We start from the raw sequence: 16,672 nt of genomic DNA on the forward strand, positions 1-16,672 counted from the left end.
ATGCAATGGTTAGACACGATCAAGATAGACACCATCCAGAACACTGCATGGCTGAGGGAGGCAGTGCAGGATCAGACACTACTGAATGGCCGACAACCACAACAATATCATTATAACATCCCATCTATCATTCTCTGAATCCCCATAATTCTTTTTTTTAATGTTTGTAGCCCCTTTTTGTTGCAGAACTATATGGGAAAAGGCCTATCTCTGCAAGAAAAAGGGCTACAGATTTTTAAAATGAAAAGTGGCAATTCAGAGAGAAACCTGTAAACACATGATTAGAACAACAGTCAATTGCCAATTAAAGTCTGGTCTACAAGGGAGGGATTGGTTGCTGCTGGGGAACAGGGGAAGGGAAACATGCAATGGAGAAGCCCTGTTGCCACTGAGGGGTACTGGCAGCTACAGCAGCAGCAGGGAAACTACACAAGTCTGTCACTATGTGGAAAATACTTTTCTCTTCATCCATGGTTCCATCTTCCCTGTTCATATGCTGAACATCCTTAAGAGCACAAAAGGATCATTTTGTCCAACATCTTGTTTTCCACAGCAGTCAGCCAGTTCCTTTGGGCAGCCAGTAGGGCATAGAGGCCTCCCCTGATACTGACTACTGGCACTGGTATTCAGAGGTTTACTACCTTTGAACATGGGTGTTCTCTTGAGCCAGCACAGTTAATAGCCACTGATAGATCTATCCTTCATGAATCTATCTAAATCATAGATCAAGCAGGTTTTTTTGGGAGGAGGGGCACTGATTTTATGTATTCTGCGCTGACTACCAACTTGTACAGTTCCTTTATCAAATATAGACCGCTTTTTTGTCATGGTCATTATATTATACTCCTCCTTGCCAAGCAACTCTGTCATTTCTGAGTTCTGTACAATATTTGGCACACATTGTTATAAGGCTATTATTAGTAACCTAACCTTGAAAACATAAGCACCAGACACTGACAGATTGCCAAGAAAAACTATTTTAGAGTCAGACTTCATTCTTACCCAGATTTATTAAACAGAAAGTGCTTATGTGGCTGAAAGATAAGAGCTGTCTTCCATCTAGGCAAATTAGCTCCTGACCAACATACCCCAAGGAGTGAAACAAGGCAAACACTTGTCATTCTGTGTCCTGAAACACACCCAAGGGTAGTTGTAGCCCTTGCTTTTGTTACTTACTCCTGATGCAAACTAACTAGTTTACAAAAATGGTAATGAACATGTCAGACTTTACTTAGCTACTATCCTATTTAGAGGAAGCTATGAGGACAACATGGATTTTAAACACATTGTAATCTAAACTGTGGGCAGCTCCAATAGTTGTTTGCACTCCCACCCATTCTTCCCTTTTAGTTAATTTTCAAAGTCTTCAACCCACCCCTTTGGGCACCGGCAGTAGTAGCTCTCATGGACAGGAGGATTCAACAAAGTTGAGCCTGAATTCTGGCTCAAAGTCACCTCCTGGAACAATAACATAAGAACAGAACTCCTCTTTTTGACAAGTTCATGATGTGCTGCATTCTTACTGGAGACATCTAGTACAAAGCTAAAGGTAAAACAAAAACTGAGTCCAATGGCACCTTTAAGACCAAAAAAGATTTATTCAAGGCATGAGCTTTCAAGTGCTTGCACTCTTCAAGCTCACGTCTTGAATACACCTTTATTGGTCTTAAAGGTGCTATTGGACTTAATTTTTGCTGTGCTATTTCAGACCAACACAGCTACCCTCTTGAATCTACAGTTAATGGTACATAACTGAAAAAGTAGAGGCTGGAGTGATTGGCATGAATTCTTGTTCAGTAAAAAGATTATTATTAGAATGAAGAGACATTTTAAGTGTGGTTAAAGTAATCTAGCCACACATTCCTTGCCATGAAAAGAAACGCCTGGGAACTCAGGGAAGCTGCTTGTCTGTTCTCAGCCTTACTTTCAGTTTCACCTCCAAGCAATCATCAGCTCCTGGTAAATTTCCCTAAAAGGGATCTATTGCCTTTGAGAGGGAGGACAGAAGTGTTGATTGCTTTAGCAGAGGCATCAAATATTTATCTAATTATATATTTTTTTATTAAAAATAATTTATGAGACTCAGTTTAAACAAAAAAGCAGCAGGTACCATGAGCTGTATCATCAGCTGCCAGGAAGGAGGGAAAAAATATGGCAGCAACAAAGCAAGGTGGGAATGACCAGCATCTCTATTTTGAAATAAGCTTTTCATCTTCTTACTCATGAATGGACTGCAAAGAGTACAGTTGGGGAGCTACTAAATATTCCAAATCAGGGGTAGTCAAACTGCGGCCTTCCAGATGTCCATGCACTACAATTCCCATGAGCCCCTGAGCCCCTGGAATTGTAGTCCATGGATATCTGGAGGGCCGCAGTTTGACTACCCCTTTTTTAGAATGTTCTTTACCACTCTTCAATGCTCAGAATGAAACATTCTCAGAGCTCCAATTATATTCCTCTTCCACCGTCAAACATCTTTTACAAAAAGAAACTGTTACCTTTCAATGAGCTATATTTCTAACTAAATATATAACCATCGATATTTGAAAAATCGCCATCAGTAAGTGTGCAGATTTCTGCTTTTTGCTAATTAACTTCCTTCTCTGTGGCTCATAGGAAAGCAGTCTTCACTGATTGGCTAGGGCGTCATTTCAGTGACTTTCTGGTTCCCAGTTGTAAGGCTTGTCTTAAAGTGACTGTGCTCCAGAAGCCCTAATGTCTCTCAGCAGAGATTTGCCTCCTGGATTTATTCCCCCCTCCTCTGCTGTCTCCCATCCCCCCTACTCGTTCAAGAAAAGAAAGAAAGACTCCTGCTGCGCTTGGCTCCACTTCCCACTCTGAGCTTCCCAAATCAAGTCCAGAAAACTTTGTTTCAATGGAGGGGGGGGGGAGAATAGAAGAAGACCCGAGTTCAAATTGATCTGAATTCAGCAGGATCCACAATGGAAAAAGCAAAATAAGTGCAGAATCAGCCCTGTTCAAGTGTCTTATTCCTGCTGGCAGTATACTTTTCAATGTGCTTTCTTCCTCTTGGCATAAACAACTTCAAATTGTATCCAATCCTAGGATAATAACCTAAAGGAGATATTAAATTCAGTTGTACTATGTATTTGATTCAAATACATGCGAACGCTGGCAGGAGCTCATGGGGATTGTAGTCCATGGACATCTGGAGGGCCGCAGTTTGACTACCCCTGATGTGAACTGACTGCAAAAGAAGTCCAACTACAAAGCCTTGTAAAATAGCCAGATGTTATGAAGCTTTCCCCTCCAAATGAATGCAGAACAATCCAATATGGGCCTGACCAAAAGGACTGTTACAGTGACAAGTGTATGGCTGGGATATATGCCATCACCAGCCCACTTTACAGGAGCTGTAGCAACAGAGTGGATTATGAAATCCACAACAGGCACCCTGTGAGGTAAGTGGGGCTGAGAGAGCCCTGACAGGACTATGGCTACTCAAGATCACCCAGCTGGCTGCATGTGGAGAAGTGGGGAATCAAACCCAACTCTCCAGATTAGAGTCTAACCACTACATCAAGCTGACTCTCAGTCAGCCACCTCAAGAGCAATTGTTTGCTATTATTTAAGGCTTAAGCCACTTCAAGAGCATTTTCCTATGATTTATTTTTATGTACAAAATTTGTATCCTGCTTTTCTGTCATTACAAGGGCCACTGAGGTGGCTAACTTAAATTGTTAGCCACCTGATACATGATAAAATACATTACAGAACCATTAAAATAACTCCCTCCCCAACATATGTTATTAAAACAAGTTTTAAAGGTAAAGGTAAAGGTATCCCCTGTGCAAGCACCGGTCATGTCTGACCCTTGGAGTGACGCCCTCTAGTGTTTTCATGGCAGACTCAATACGGGGTGGTTTGCCAGTGCCTTCCCCAGTCATTACCGTTTACCCCCCAGCAAGCTGGGTACTCATTTTACCGACCTCGGAAGGATGGAAGGCTGAGTCAACCTTGAGCCGGCTGCTGGCATTGAACTCCCAGCCTCACAGGCAGACAGCTTCAGACAGCATTTCTGCTGCCTTACCACCCTGCGCCACGCTCTTAAAACAAGTTTTAAAAGAGCTAAAAGCAGGGTTAAAACACATATAGAACAGTTTAAATATTTACCAAATATAAAACATTGGTTAGGAAGGAATGGAATGCCAACCAAAAGGAAAAAATTGGTGAAAGTTGACAACAGAAGATGACAGAAGCATCTCCATAGGGAGAAAGTTACACAGCTTTGGTGCCATAATCAAGAAAGCCTTCTTCTGGGTTGCCACCCAGATAATCTCAGAAGCTATGGGCACCCAAGGCAGGGCATCTGAAGATGACCATAACAGTTGCACAAATTCATATGGGATTAGGTGGTCCTTTGGTTATGTTGGTGTTAAACCATATAGAGCTTTGAAGATCAAGACCAGCACCTTGAATTGTACAGAAAACAAACTGGAAGCCAGTGTAGGTAGGCCAAAATTGCAACACCTTGTACCAAATGAAATTTCCAAATAGATTTCAAGGTCTGCCCCATGTAGAGTGCATTGCAGTAACCCAATCTAGATGTAACCAGGTAACAGATCACAATGGCCAGATAACTTCTGTTCAGGAAAGGCCACAGCTGGCAAACCAGTCAAAACTGGTAAAAGGTGCTCTTGGCCACAGTTGCCACCTGTTTATCCAACAGTAGGTTTGAGTCTATGAGAACCCCAGACTATGGGCTTGTTCCTTCAAGGGGAGTGCAACCCCATCCAGACCAGGTGGCACCTTCAATCCTGGATCAAACTTTCCATCCACCAGAAGTAATGTACTGTGTACATATTTAAAATACATAGAACAAACAATCTAGGCTAGAAGGATTATCTACACAAATATCCCATATCTGCAAAATATTAATTTTTGTAGCTAGAGGTTAACTTATATAACTTAAATTATGGAAGCATACAAGTAAGAAGTTGCTTCATATTAGATATTCCTACTAAATTCAAGATATTATTGAGCAAAATAATCTGGGGATTTAAGTAAGCATATAACTTGGAGAGTTAATTGCACTTTTTGAAAAATGAATGGTTTCTCCAATTTCAAAGCTATCACACAATGGAATATAAGAAGCTGAATATATTACATGGAGCAGAGACTTTGCTGATGACAATAGTAAATTAGAGGCAGTCTTATCACAGATGGCTGAGGAAGATACAATTCATATTTTAGAAAGATACAAAAAAGTTCTAGAATCAGCAAGAATCTTGGGGGGAGACAATACACTCCTCAAAAACACCTACTGAGCCAAAGCCCAATAGAACAATCTGAGAGGTACCCCAAGAAAACAATTGCATAATACCAAAATTTCAATATAGACGCTGAAAAACAAGCAAGTTACCTATTTAGATTTTAACTTGCCACAACCCACCAAGGTTCAGGGTAAAATAGAAAAGAACATACAGAATCTCTTTAAGATATGGAAGCATATTGCTAAAATAACTTATTGTTCCCCCAAACTCCTCTCTTAATCTAAAGAGTCTTGCATCACTTCTGGAAGAATTCCATATGTCAGTCTGAGTTCCCTTGCCATTTATATTTGTCAGAGCTGGAAGAAAGCAATTTGGCATCTATAAACTAGTTAAAAGTGCCCCTAAATAGTACGAGAGAAGCAACTTTTCAGCATCTTGCCCTACCAGAAGGAGGAGCTGTATCAGCAATCAGTATGCTCCATAAAGGACTTAATTGCCCCCTTTTCCTTCTCTGTCTTTCTTCCCCATCCCAGCCCCTTAGACTTCTAATCTTCTCAGGATCTGTGACCCTTTCATTTTTCTTCTTTCACTTTCGCATCCCTCCACCAGATTTTTCTCCAGATCCCCTCCCGTTCCCACTCTCCCTTCCTTTATATGGGGAAACCTACGTCATCCCCAATAAGACGACTGACATTTTAGACAAAGAACGAAGTCTCATGTACAGTAGTTCCACTGAGGTATAATTATACAGAGAATGGTCTACATAAATAGGGCTGTGCAGAATGTTCTTTTCTTTTTTTAAAAACTTAGTTTCATTACCTTTGTTATTAAAACTATTTAGTATTCTTCATTTTTGTTTCATTGGTTTTAATGCAAAATAGTTTCTGCTCCTTATTCCCTTTCCCATCTAAGAGGGATGAAATTCTCAGAAACTGAATATCTTCCAGTCTACTAAATTTCAGATAGACTGAAGAAAACACCTGAGTTCCCTTGCCATTTATATCTATGGCAGGGCAGAGGAGAAAGTGGGTAACATGGCATATGTTTAAAATGTATCAACAAAGAAAGTCCATCAGGCAGGCATTATGTTTAGCAGGAAAATGTAGAGCCACCATGTAACTCTCTGCTTGCTCTGTGATACTAGAGTGTGCGTTTTTTCTTCCTTTTGCTCTGTCATCTCCTGTGATCCCATCTGAGATTACTTGGTTATGTCTTACTGATTGGAACAACACCATAGCTCCATAGGCTTCCCATGGATTGCTGATTGTTCTGCATACACACTATAGAGATAAGTTGCTGCCTAGCAACTGGGGCATCAATTGTGGCATTTATAGCCAACTTCCCAAGGGAGGCATGCAAGCAAAATATTTGCCTCTGTCTTCTTCAGAGATAGCACTATACACTGCTGCAGGGTGGAGAATGCAGAATTTACATAGACACACTACCTAGATGCCAGGTTGTAGGCACATTTGTCCTGGTGCCAAGCAGACAGCACCACTATAGCAAACAAATAAAGGATGCTGCTTATATAGAAGCCTACTCATTTCCAAGCCAGTGAAGCAGCAATGTGATGAGAAAACACTCCAGAGAGGCAGACCCCAATCAGGACAATCCTCTTTGGTGCCATGATCTGCGTAACTCTGCTTTGCACTTTCATGCAGCAGACTGTATCTGTAGATGCTGGTGTGAGAAGACAGATAATTCCTTTGTATTTATAGTGTTGTAATGTTGTCTAAGAAGAAGCTGCAGTCTGCACCGTTGGCACTTCCATGAACATCAGACTTATGGCTATGGCAAACTCCTGCAAAGGTTCTGCTTTGACAGTAAGAGGGCCTGTGTTCCAGGAAAACATAACAAAGAGGACAGATTGATAAGTATGTAAGGGACCAAGCCTAGTGTAAATGGACTGAAAATCTGAAATGTGCACATTTAGTGACTCGCATAGTTTCAGGCACACCTTTAAATTTACTATAAGATGAAGTAAATTTAAAGGTTTACTCTTCCTTAGAGTAGACCTAGGTGTGGGGGTGGAGATTTCAAACAGAAGTATCTGCATGGACCTCATGAAGTTTCACTAATTCTATTCTTTACTTCTCTATGCTATGAAACAAAAATTGTAGGTACCACTCAAGTTTTCCAAATTGCCCTTTAGTGTATTTCCCACAAGATACAAGCTCCACCCTATACCTACTTCTCCTAGAATCCCCAACTGTGGCTACCCCTGGTGACACAGAGCATGGCAGGCAGATTTCTAGGGAAAACCTTAGCCTACATATTCACTGCCCCTGAGACCAGCTGGAGACAACACGTACATCAGAGTGTTTCAATACACAGGGGAATCTTGGAGGTTAACTAACTGCTGAGGTCACACCAGTTAATGTTCTGTTCAAACAGCTGGGCACTTTATCCACTGAATCTTTTATTAAACATACATGCACACTGTCCCACACACATCTAGCTCAGGAAGCAGAACTAATGAAAGCATTTAGCATAAATAAAACAGCAGTCCTCGTTGACTTTAAACTAGATAATCCTGAGATTCACTGCAAGCAGTCAAAGGTATGGAGATAATATCTCTACAACTCTTATACTCTGGGCACCTTAATAATGCAAAACCATGAAGTGGGTGGGAATAGGCTGCCAACGCTGGAAAGTCTTTTCCTTGCTGCTGTGCTCATTTGTATGACACACAGAACCCCCATTCTTTAATGGGGGTGGTTTCTTCAGGAGATTTCTGTACAGAACAGCCTGAAGTAATCTCCCCCCCCCCCACATACACACACTGCAATCCCCTTGTGCATATGTGAAACAGGAAGCTTAATCTTTCCAAGCTCTAAATCATATTTAGCCTTTAGACGTGAGTGATGAATTTAGCTGTTCTCCAACATGAATGCATGTCTTAAAATAGATCACTCTGGCAATTAAATCCCTGTGCCCAATGAAATAAAATACGCATCTCTACCAGGTTATGCTGTTCCTTCCTGGGGGTATTTGTGTATTCACTCTGTGGCCTATCCACAGAAAAAAGCCTCTGTAGCCACAACCCAGATGGCTAAAGTGCATACTGTTTCCTCTATGGCAGGGTTCTCAAACTGGGGAGTCATCTCCCCTGCTACACACCAGAGGCAGGGTGAGGCGTGGAGTATGGGGGAGCACTGCAGCTATCAAAACCGCTACACCAACTATGGAAGCGGCTCAGAAGCTCGCCCTCTCCGGCTTTCTTCCCCAGCTGGCTTGATTTAGGAGGGAACTTGAGATGCTCTGCTTTGCCTTTTAACAAGGCTGCTTGGATTAATGCCATAGTTCACAGATCCTTGCGCACACAGCAATCGGCTGCAGAACTGCCTGTTAAGCTTCTGTCTGCCAAACGATGGCTGGGGGCTCCAAAGACCAGAATAAGTTTAGAAGAGAGGCCTAAGTCCACAGACGTTGGTACACACTGCTTTATGGCAGGTCCAAAAACAAAACATAGTCTTCTGAGCAAAAGCACCAAGCAGTCAGGGCCCCAATTCAACAAAGCTGCAAATGCAAAGGGGAACTGGCAGCACTGGCCAGCCAGCAAATACTTGATCTGCCCTTTTGGAACTGGGTTCTTCGCAAAACAAACCAGGCAGTTTTGAGTTCGTTGCGTGACTCAGGATTTGTTTCCTCTTTGACCATGGGTCCTGGCCCACTACTAAAGGATGCCAACCCCTGGCCTCAACCGGGCCAGGCTCTGCCCCGGCCACCTCCTGCCAGCCCTGCGGCACCCCTCTGGGCAGGCCAGTTAAAACTCACCAGCTGGCCCCCTGCCCAGCCCAGGCAGCTCCTTTGCCACAGAGTCCTGCTGGGGCTGGCAGCGGCTGCGCTCCTCCGCAGACAGGGCTGCTTTGTGCCTCGGCCGTCTCTCCCTCCCTCCGCTCGGTGCCGCCGCTTCCCTTCGCCCGAGGCACGGAGTTGGGCTTCAGCCTGGCACGTCCCCGCTGCCAGCGTGGCAAAGCCAGTGCACGCCGCCAAGGGAGCTCGAAGCCACCCGGGGTGCCCCCGCCGCCGCGGCCACGGCCACGGCCGGCCAGGTACGCGGCTCTCCGGGCAACTTCTTGGCGCCGCGCAGTGCCGGAGAGAGAGCTCCCCCTGCCGCCGCTCGCCCCACGCGGCCGCCATGCCCGCGCTGCGCCCGCCGCGGTGGGCTGTGAGCCGCCTGGCTGGCGCTTCACTCACCTGCTCGTGCCGGGCTGGGCCGCCGCCGCTCGCTCCGCTTCGCCTTTGACAGCTGCCTTTTGTTTTCCCCTCCCTCCGTCTCCGCTTCGGCGGCCGCTCCGCCCCAAGAGCCACGTGAAGCGGGCGGGCAAGCCGGCCTTGCAATGGGGATGGGCGGTCCCGGCGCGTAGCGGCGGGGAAAGGCGAGTGGAAACGGGGCCAATGACTGTCGCCCGGCCTGAAGGAGCAGCAGCAGCAGGAGGCGGAGTGAAGCGAGCCTGCGAGTGGAGGCGGGAGAGCTGTGTCACGCCAGCGCCCAGCCGAGCCTGCTGGAGCTTCCGGCTTGCTCAGTCATCGGCTCCGCGGGCCGCGGCCCCCGTCAGCCACAGCGCGACCGCAGAGCGGGGTTTGCTCGGCTGGTTCCCTTTGGCGAGGCCGCCCTTTCCTGCCGCCGCTTTGCAGCAGCCCCCGAAGCAAGGGACGGGTCCCTCCCAGCGCTGGCGCCTGGAGTCGGGCGGAGCCGCGTTCGCCACCCGGCTCTCTGCCCGGGAAGCTTCGGAGCGGCCGCCCGTGGCGCAGCCCAAGGCTCTCGGCTTCACCTGCCCGCCAGGGTTGTTGGGAGAGGGCAGGGGAGCCCCACCCCCTGGCCGTGGGAGTTTCTTGGAAGATGAACAGAAGTGATGGGAATCATAAACGGGGGCTTCATAGCTTGTTCGAGACTAAATACGGATGCCAGCCTCCACCTGGAACCTGGGCACCTCCTGGAATTACAGCTCACCTCTATAAGGATAGATTCAAATGAGTAGCCGTGTTGGTCTGAAGTAGCACAATAAAATCAGAGTCCAGTGGCACCTTCAAGACCAACAAAGATTTATTCAAGGTGTGAGCTTTCCAGCACAAGCACTCTTCGTCAGACTATGAACTGTAACAAGATTAATTTTTGCTTATATATTCCTACTGTTATGAAGGTCAGTTCTTAGTCTGAGGAAGAGTGCTTGCACTCAAAAGCTCACACCTTGAATAAATCTTTGTTGGTCTTAAAGGTGCCACTGGACTCTGATTTTATTGAGCTCACATCTATATTACTGAGATCAGTTTCCCTGGAGAAAATGAATGGTTTGGAGGGGGGCCTCCTGGGCACTGTACCCCACGGAGGTCCCTATTGCCCCCTGGCTCAATCCTGGTATCTCCAGGAGTTTCCCAACCTGGATTCGGCAACCCTACTCCCACCCCCCCACCAGGGGACCAGGGGAGGGGATGGGGGTGACAACCCTAAAACGGTTTCAGCTTAGCATGCAAGCATTTAGGTTGACTAGAAGTTCATGCTTGAGTGCAGTGGCACCTTTAAGGCCCACTGAGTATTCTGAGTATAAGCTGATGAAGTGTGTGTGGCACTGCACAGCTGCTGCTGGCAGCGCCCCCCAGCGGGCGGTGGGAATTCAGGGGCACCAGCGGGAAAGCAAGTGAAGCAGGGGCTCAGGTGGCGGCAACGTCCCTTGGCAAACGACTACCCCCCCCCCAGGCCTCAGTAAAATTGTCAAGTGTTGACCGGTCCCTGGTGATAAAAAGGTTGGGGACCACTGCTATAGTTCACCCTGAGACTCAAAAAGAAAGGTGAGCCACCCTGAGACTCAAAAAGAAAGGTGAGCTATCAATGACTGACATATTTATTTTATAGTGTCATTGATATCCTGCCTTTCTTCTTGATTGGGATGCTTTCTTTTGTTGTATTTCTGGAATCGACCACCTTCTTCTTGGATCTCAGAGACTAAGCAGTCTCAGCACTGGGGAATATTTGCAAGGGAGAGCACCAAGGAATACCGGGGCTATTATGTGGAGGCAGGCAATGGCAAACCATTTCTCAATGTCTCTTGCCTTGAAAATCCCAAGCCATGGCTTGATGGCCAGAAAAAGATTATGCAGGGGCAATGGCTACCCCTGAACTGATTTTGCCCTGACCTGGGTGGCCTTGTTGTTAGGTGTGAAGTCGTGTCCGACCCATAGCGACCCCATGGACAATGATCCTCCAGGCCTTCCTGTCCTCTACCATTCCCTGGAGTCCATTTAAGCTCACACTGACTCCATCCAGCCACTTCATTCTCTGTCGCCCCCTTCTTCTTTTGCCCTCAATCGCTCCCAGCATTAGGCTCTTCTCCAGGGAGTCCTTCCTTCTCATGAAGTGGCCAAAGTATTTGAGTTTCATCTTCAGGATCTGGCCTTCTAAGGAGCAGTCAGGGCTGATCTCCTCTAGGACCTGACTTTGCCCTGACCTGGGTTGCCTAGGCTAGCCCAATTTCATCAGATCTTGGAAAGTGAGCAGGGGCTGCTCTGGTTAGTGCTTGGATGGGAGAAAAAAGAGACTCAGTATGGACACTTGTCTTTTAGCATTCACTCACTCCCTACCTACCTACTTTATTTTCCTAGCCTTTTCTCAGTCCTTTGAAATGTCCTACCAGAATGTGTGCAGAAGACACCTTCACTCACTGCATTTAGAACAGCGGTTCACAAGCTTTCGGCCGCTGCGGACCGCTGCGGCGGAGTGGGGGAAGAGGGTGGCCCGGGGGCCCACGCACGCACGGCAGCCCCAGCGCAAATGCGCATGCACGCATGCGCGTTTGCGCCGCCGCCATGCCGGCGGCCGTGGCTCCCCCTCCCGGCCCCTCCAGGCCGCCAGCAAATCGACCACTAAAGCAGCCGATTAGCTTGCGGCTTGACAAGATTCTCTTCCCTCCCTTCCCGAAACAAGAAGCTTGCCGGGCCGCAAGCTAATCGGCCGCTTTGGCGGCCGATTTGCTCGTGGCCTGGCGAGCTTCTCGCTTTGGGGGGGGAGGGAAGAAGAAGCCGCGGCCCGATGCTGGGCCACGGCCCGCGGGTTGGGGACCACTGATTTAGAAGGTGTTTAAGACAGTTTTATTTTAGAGAGCATTTGATGAAGGGTAAACGGTTTCAGATTTGGGTGGGTATCTCTTAATCTTGTGTGTGCTTGTAATTCAGAGTGGTTTTTAATTCTGTGTTATTTCATTAGCATGGTCTTAGAATTCTATGCACTTCTAGTCTGCAATCTGTGCATTTTTAGAAGGCTTTGGGAGGAGGACTACTTATTCCAGTTACTGTCAAAGAAACCTAGTGCATACAGATCTTAGATATCAAATGAAATCAGCATAGTTGCAGAACAACCTGTGGCAGCTGTCACATTTGTGAAAAATCTTCTTCAAAGGGTTGTTCTCAGTTCAGCAGAATCTCCTATTCAGGCTGTAGCCCAATTAATGCAAGAGCTATTTTAACTCTTTCAAGGAATCAAATAATTAGCCTGCCTGAAGTTGATGAGATATGCAAATGAGACAGCATCCAGTATAGATTACAGTTGTCACCCTACTTCTAAGGAACAGTATTGCATTGACAAGCATTAAGTCCATAGTGCTTCAGGCAGCTATTTAAGGAACAGATCCCTAAATGATTTTTTTCATTACATCCAGCCATTCAGTTCTGCTAACAAAATATCAGATGAGCATTTGAGAACTGTAAAAGAGATGGAGGTTAGCCTTAACCAGATGAACTAATTTTCTTGTTCTAGGCTATCAAAACATAGGCTTTCCTCCTCTCATGTGTCTCCTGCAGTTAGCTTGCAAGCTACTGAACAAATAAACAGTGTATATTTTAAACCTTGGAGGGGGAGGGAGTCAGAGGATAAAGTTTTTGTTAAGTTTTTTATTTTGGGGGATTGGTAATAATGATGCTCAGGTGAATGATGAATGTCAGAGGGAGACAGTCTGAACATGGAATATTTGAAAGTTAATCTATTTGTTTGTGTATTCTAAATTTATATTTGCTCTTTGAAAACAGACAATTTTCATGAACATTCAGTGTGTTTCAGTCAAGTGACCAGTCTACTGTGAACAAACCCTCATTTGAGAAGTACACCACTGTTCTTTGTTAATTAATAATGATCCCACAGCCAGCCAGACTCTGCCTGGTACAAATTCAGTGAATATTGTGTTAAACATTTCATACATGCATGACATGTCTTAAATAAGAAATAAAAATAAAAAGAGATATCAAATGCTTGCTAGGAACTGTTTTCTAAAGAGTTTTCATGGCTATTAGCCACAATGGCTAAATAAATATCCATATTCAGGGGCAACGCATCTCTAACCACCAGTTTTTCTTCAAAGCACAAGTAGCAACAAAACAGCCAGGAGTGTAGAAATCAGGAGAAGAGAGTCTGAGACTTCTAGCCCAACATCCTAAACTTTCTGTAATAAAACTGTCTTAACCTGCCTTCAGAAGGCGCAGAAGACTGGTAAATACCAGGGGAAACAGAAACTACCATGAGCTGGCTGGGCCAAGAGTGGTGGTCTATAAACTCAGTTATAAATAAAATAAATATTGCACAAAAACTTTCTGCAGGTAATGCTGAAAAAGGACACTACCCAACCAAAGAGTAAGAACTTGCTGCAGATTTAACCATGAACTGTCTCCCATGGAGATTCTTAAAGTAGCTTACCATTTGTTGAGTCATGCATCAAAATATATGTACAAGGAACAATATTGTAATGGTGGAGAAGGAATGTTTAAACATGGACATGAGTGATGGCCCTAAGGAAGGGATAGATTACCTGTTATGCAGGGCATATGGATTCTGTCTCCTGAACAAGTTATCTTCTATAAACATTAATAATCTGTGCTTTCACGTGGGTATATAGGATTCTGCATTAATTGCAATGGATTGGAGGCACTCAGTTTTGTATGTACAAATTATGCATGTGTGAAATAGGCCCACGCAAAGAAATGAAGGGGAAATTAATCTAAGCAAGAAAGGCATTATATTTTGTAATAATAATTCATGAAATAATAATTCATGAAATAATAATTCATGTATTTAGTTTGTTGTGGCAAAAATATACAGGAGTATCTGTACAGCACCAGGACCCTGTGTGTGTGTGAGAGAGTGCATACAGAGATCTCTAAAAGCACTGTACTAACAGTGCTCTTGTCAGATGTAGCAATTCCTTACCAAGGCTGAGCTCAAGAAAGTGAATCCTGTGGTTGGAAGTAGATTAGTGCGTAAGTTATTTAGTCAGTTTGATGCCCTTCCATATAGAAAAGCTTACATAATGTATATACACACATTATCTATATACATGATGTATATATATACACATACATTAATTATGGGTCATACAATTATTCAACTGATCCTTAAAAATTAAAAAGGGAGCTGTTTATCTGAAGTACGGGGGAAGGGTAGGGTGAAAGCAAGTTCATCCACCAACCATAGCATGAAAGCAGAGGATGAAGCTAGCTCTTATTTTTAGGTATGTTGTTACTTGGTCTTTTAGCTAAAGTAGAGATTCGGAGAGTCCATATTCTGTATCAGATTCCCTTTCTCTCTCACCAACCTATACTGTACCTACCTGGTATGAACCCAGGATATTTTGATTGTGCACAGTATTTATTTATTGACTTATACTTTGCCTTTCTATCAAATGGGGACTCAAAGCAGATTACATTATTCCCTTCTCCTTCATTTTATCAAAGGAATTTCTATGCAGACTGCCAAATTGTGCTTTGTCTCCTGCCCAGAATTGCGGGATAATAAATTGCACTTTTTCACCCCTCCACACTGAAAAGCCTTCCCACTTCTTTCTGCCACTGCGTCTTGCTTTCCCCCCTCCTCACTAGCGTGGGAAAAGGCACAAGAGAGAGCAATGTGCTCTTTACTCACTGCTCCTTGGCCTGTCAATCACTGGAGGCAACCAATCAGGTTTGTGAGTCTCCCCCCCCCCCCGAGCACTAATTTTTTTAAAAAAATTGAAACCTATGCATGGCAATGAATACACATTGCCACGGAAGATACGCCCCTCCCAATCCAAATGCCGCTGGCCAGCAAAGGGCATGGTGAGGGAGGCAGATTCCCACCGCTGCAGTATTTCGACGGCCGTCTGTAAGGTTTAGTGATCGTAATTAACCACTGCCACCATGGCTGCCTTGCCGGCCAAGCTGCCAAACCCCCATCCCTTCTGCTTCTCTTTTCCCCCACCCCTTTCTGTCCACCTGCCTGCCACTTAGCCCTTTCCTTCCCAACTCAGCTTGGCCCAAGCTGCCACTGCTGCCACCTCGTGGGGAAGCCTCTTCTGCTGGAAAGAAAGCAGCACATACCCCATCAGCAATGGCCTTTATCAAGAAGCTTGCACAGAGAAAGCTTAGGCCAAATGGTTGTCCAAAGAGGAATAAAAAGGTAAAATTTATTATTTTCTCCTATGTAATAATAATTGTTTTGCTAGCTGGTCTTTCTTTTTTTATATTTCTGTAAATGCTTTATATGTAACAAAAATAAAAAAATAAAAAAGGTAAAATTTAGTATGAGAGCATACCATCAGAGAAAAGGAAATCCTAGAACAGGTAAAATGACTAGAATTGTTTATACAGTAAAATATATGCTGAAATTAAAGAACAAACATTTTGTTTATGTGTTTTGTGGATTACATTGAAAATTAGCTAGGGAAGAATACTGTCATTTAATATAATCAAGGAATAAGATGCTGAGCTACAAACAAAACACTATGACCATTTTTGCACTGGGAACTTTGCTGCCCTGGTTCTCGTGTAGAAGTACAAATCTAGGGTAGCCGAGGGGCTCTGTCCAAACGCTCCCCCGTGCAGGAGCAGGAAGAGGTGAGGCAACCTGCCCTAGCTCCAATTCCAGCCTGCAGCCTGGTGCAAAGCCTCTGGTGTGGAAATGGTCTATGTATCCTTCAAAATAAAGGAACAAAAATTATTATATTTGTGTTTGCTCATAAAATGCATTATTAATTCTCAAGTCAGTCCTTTATTATATTCTCTATTTATTGTATCTTTCCCTGGTGCTTGAGGAACAGTAGATTGAAACTGAAGAGAAACACAAATCAAATATAAGAGCTAACTTCCTAAACAAATTTTAAAAAATATCTGACTGCCAGGAAGGATGAGAGGAAATGGGAAAAAAAGGGTAGAGAATTGGCTTACCAAACAGTAGATCCTTTGTGGGTAACATCACATTCACAAACAGGCTGTTCAAGGCTGCAATCTGGATGCCAAAATAAAAGTGCTTGTCATTCTGTTTACTTGTCCCTAATACATGCGATAGAATTGTTGGGACAGAAGAAGAAAAGCCTCTCTCAGAGAACTGCAAACCGAAAACATGTTCTTTCCTATCTTGGATTGCACAAGGCTAGGGTTTGCCAGCACAAGGCTGGCAACTGGCTGGAGGCTTACAAGTT

General features: G+C 44.7%; 1 protein-coding gene across 3 annotated transcripts in view; it reads right to left on the reverse strand.

Moving 5' to 3' along the window:
• The window catches only part of MAPRE2 (microtubule associated protein RP/EB family member 2), a 120,827-nt gene extending 104,391 nt beyond the window's left edge, over positions 1-16,436 (reverse strand). The window contains exon 1 of one of the 3 annotated variants that reach the window (XM_077352460.1): positions 16,419-16,436. The gene's annotated coding sequence lies outside the window, so the exon portion shown is untranslated. Of the gene's footprint in view, positions 1-9,011; positions 9,029-9,434; positions 9,977-16,418 lie in introns of those variants that run through there. The other 2 variants (XM_077352459.1, XM_077352461.1) reach the window with 2 other exon arrangements.
• Positions 16,437-16,672: the final 236 nt, after the last annotated feature.

Source organism: Paroedura picta, chromosome 9 (assembly GCF_049243985.1).
Source record: "Paroedura picta isolate Pp20150507F chromosome 9, Ppicta_v3.0, whole genome shotgun sequence".
NCBI lineage: Eukaryota > Metazoa > Chordata > Lepidosauria > Squamata > Gekkonidae > Paroedura > Paroedura picta.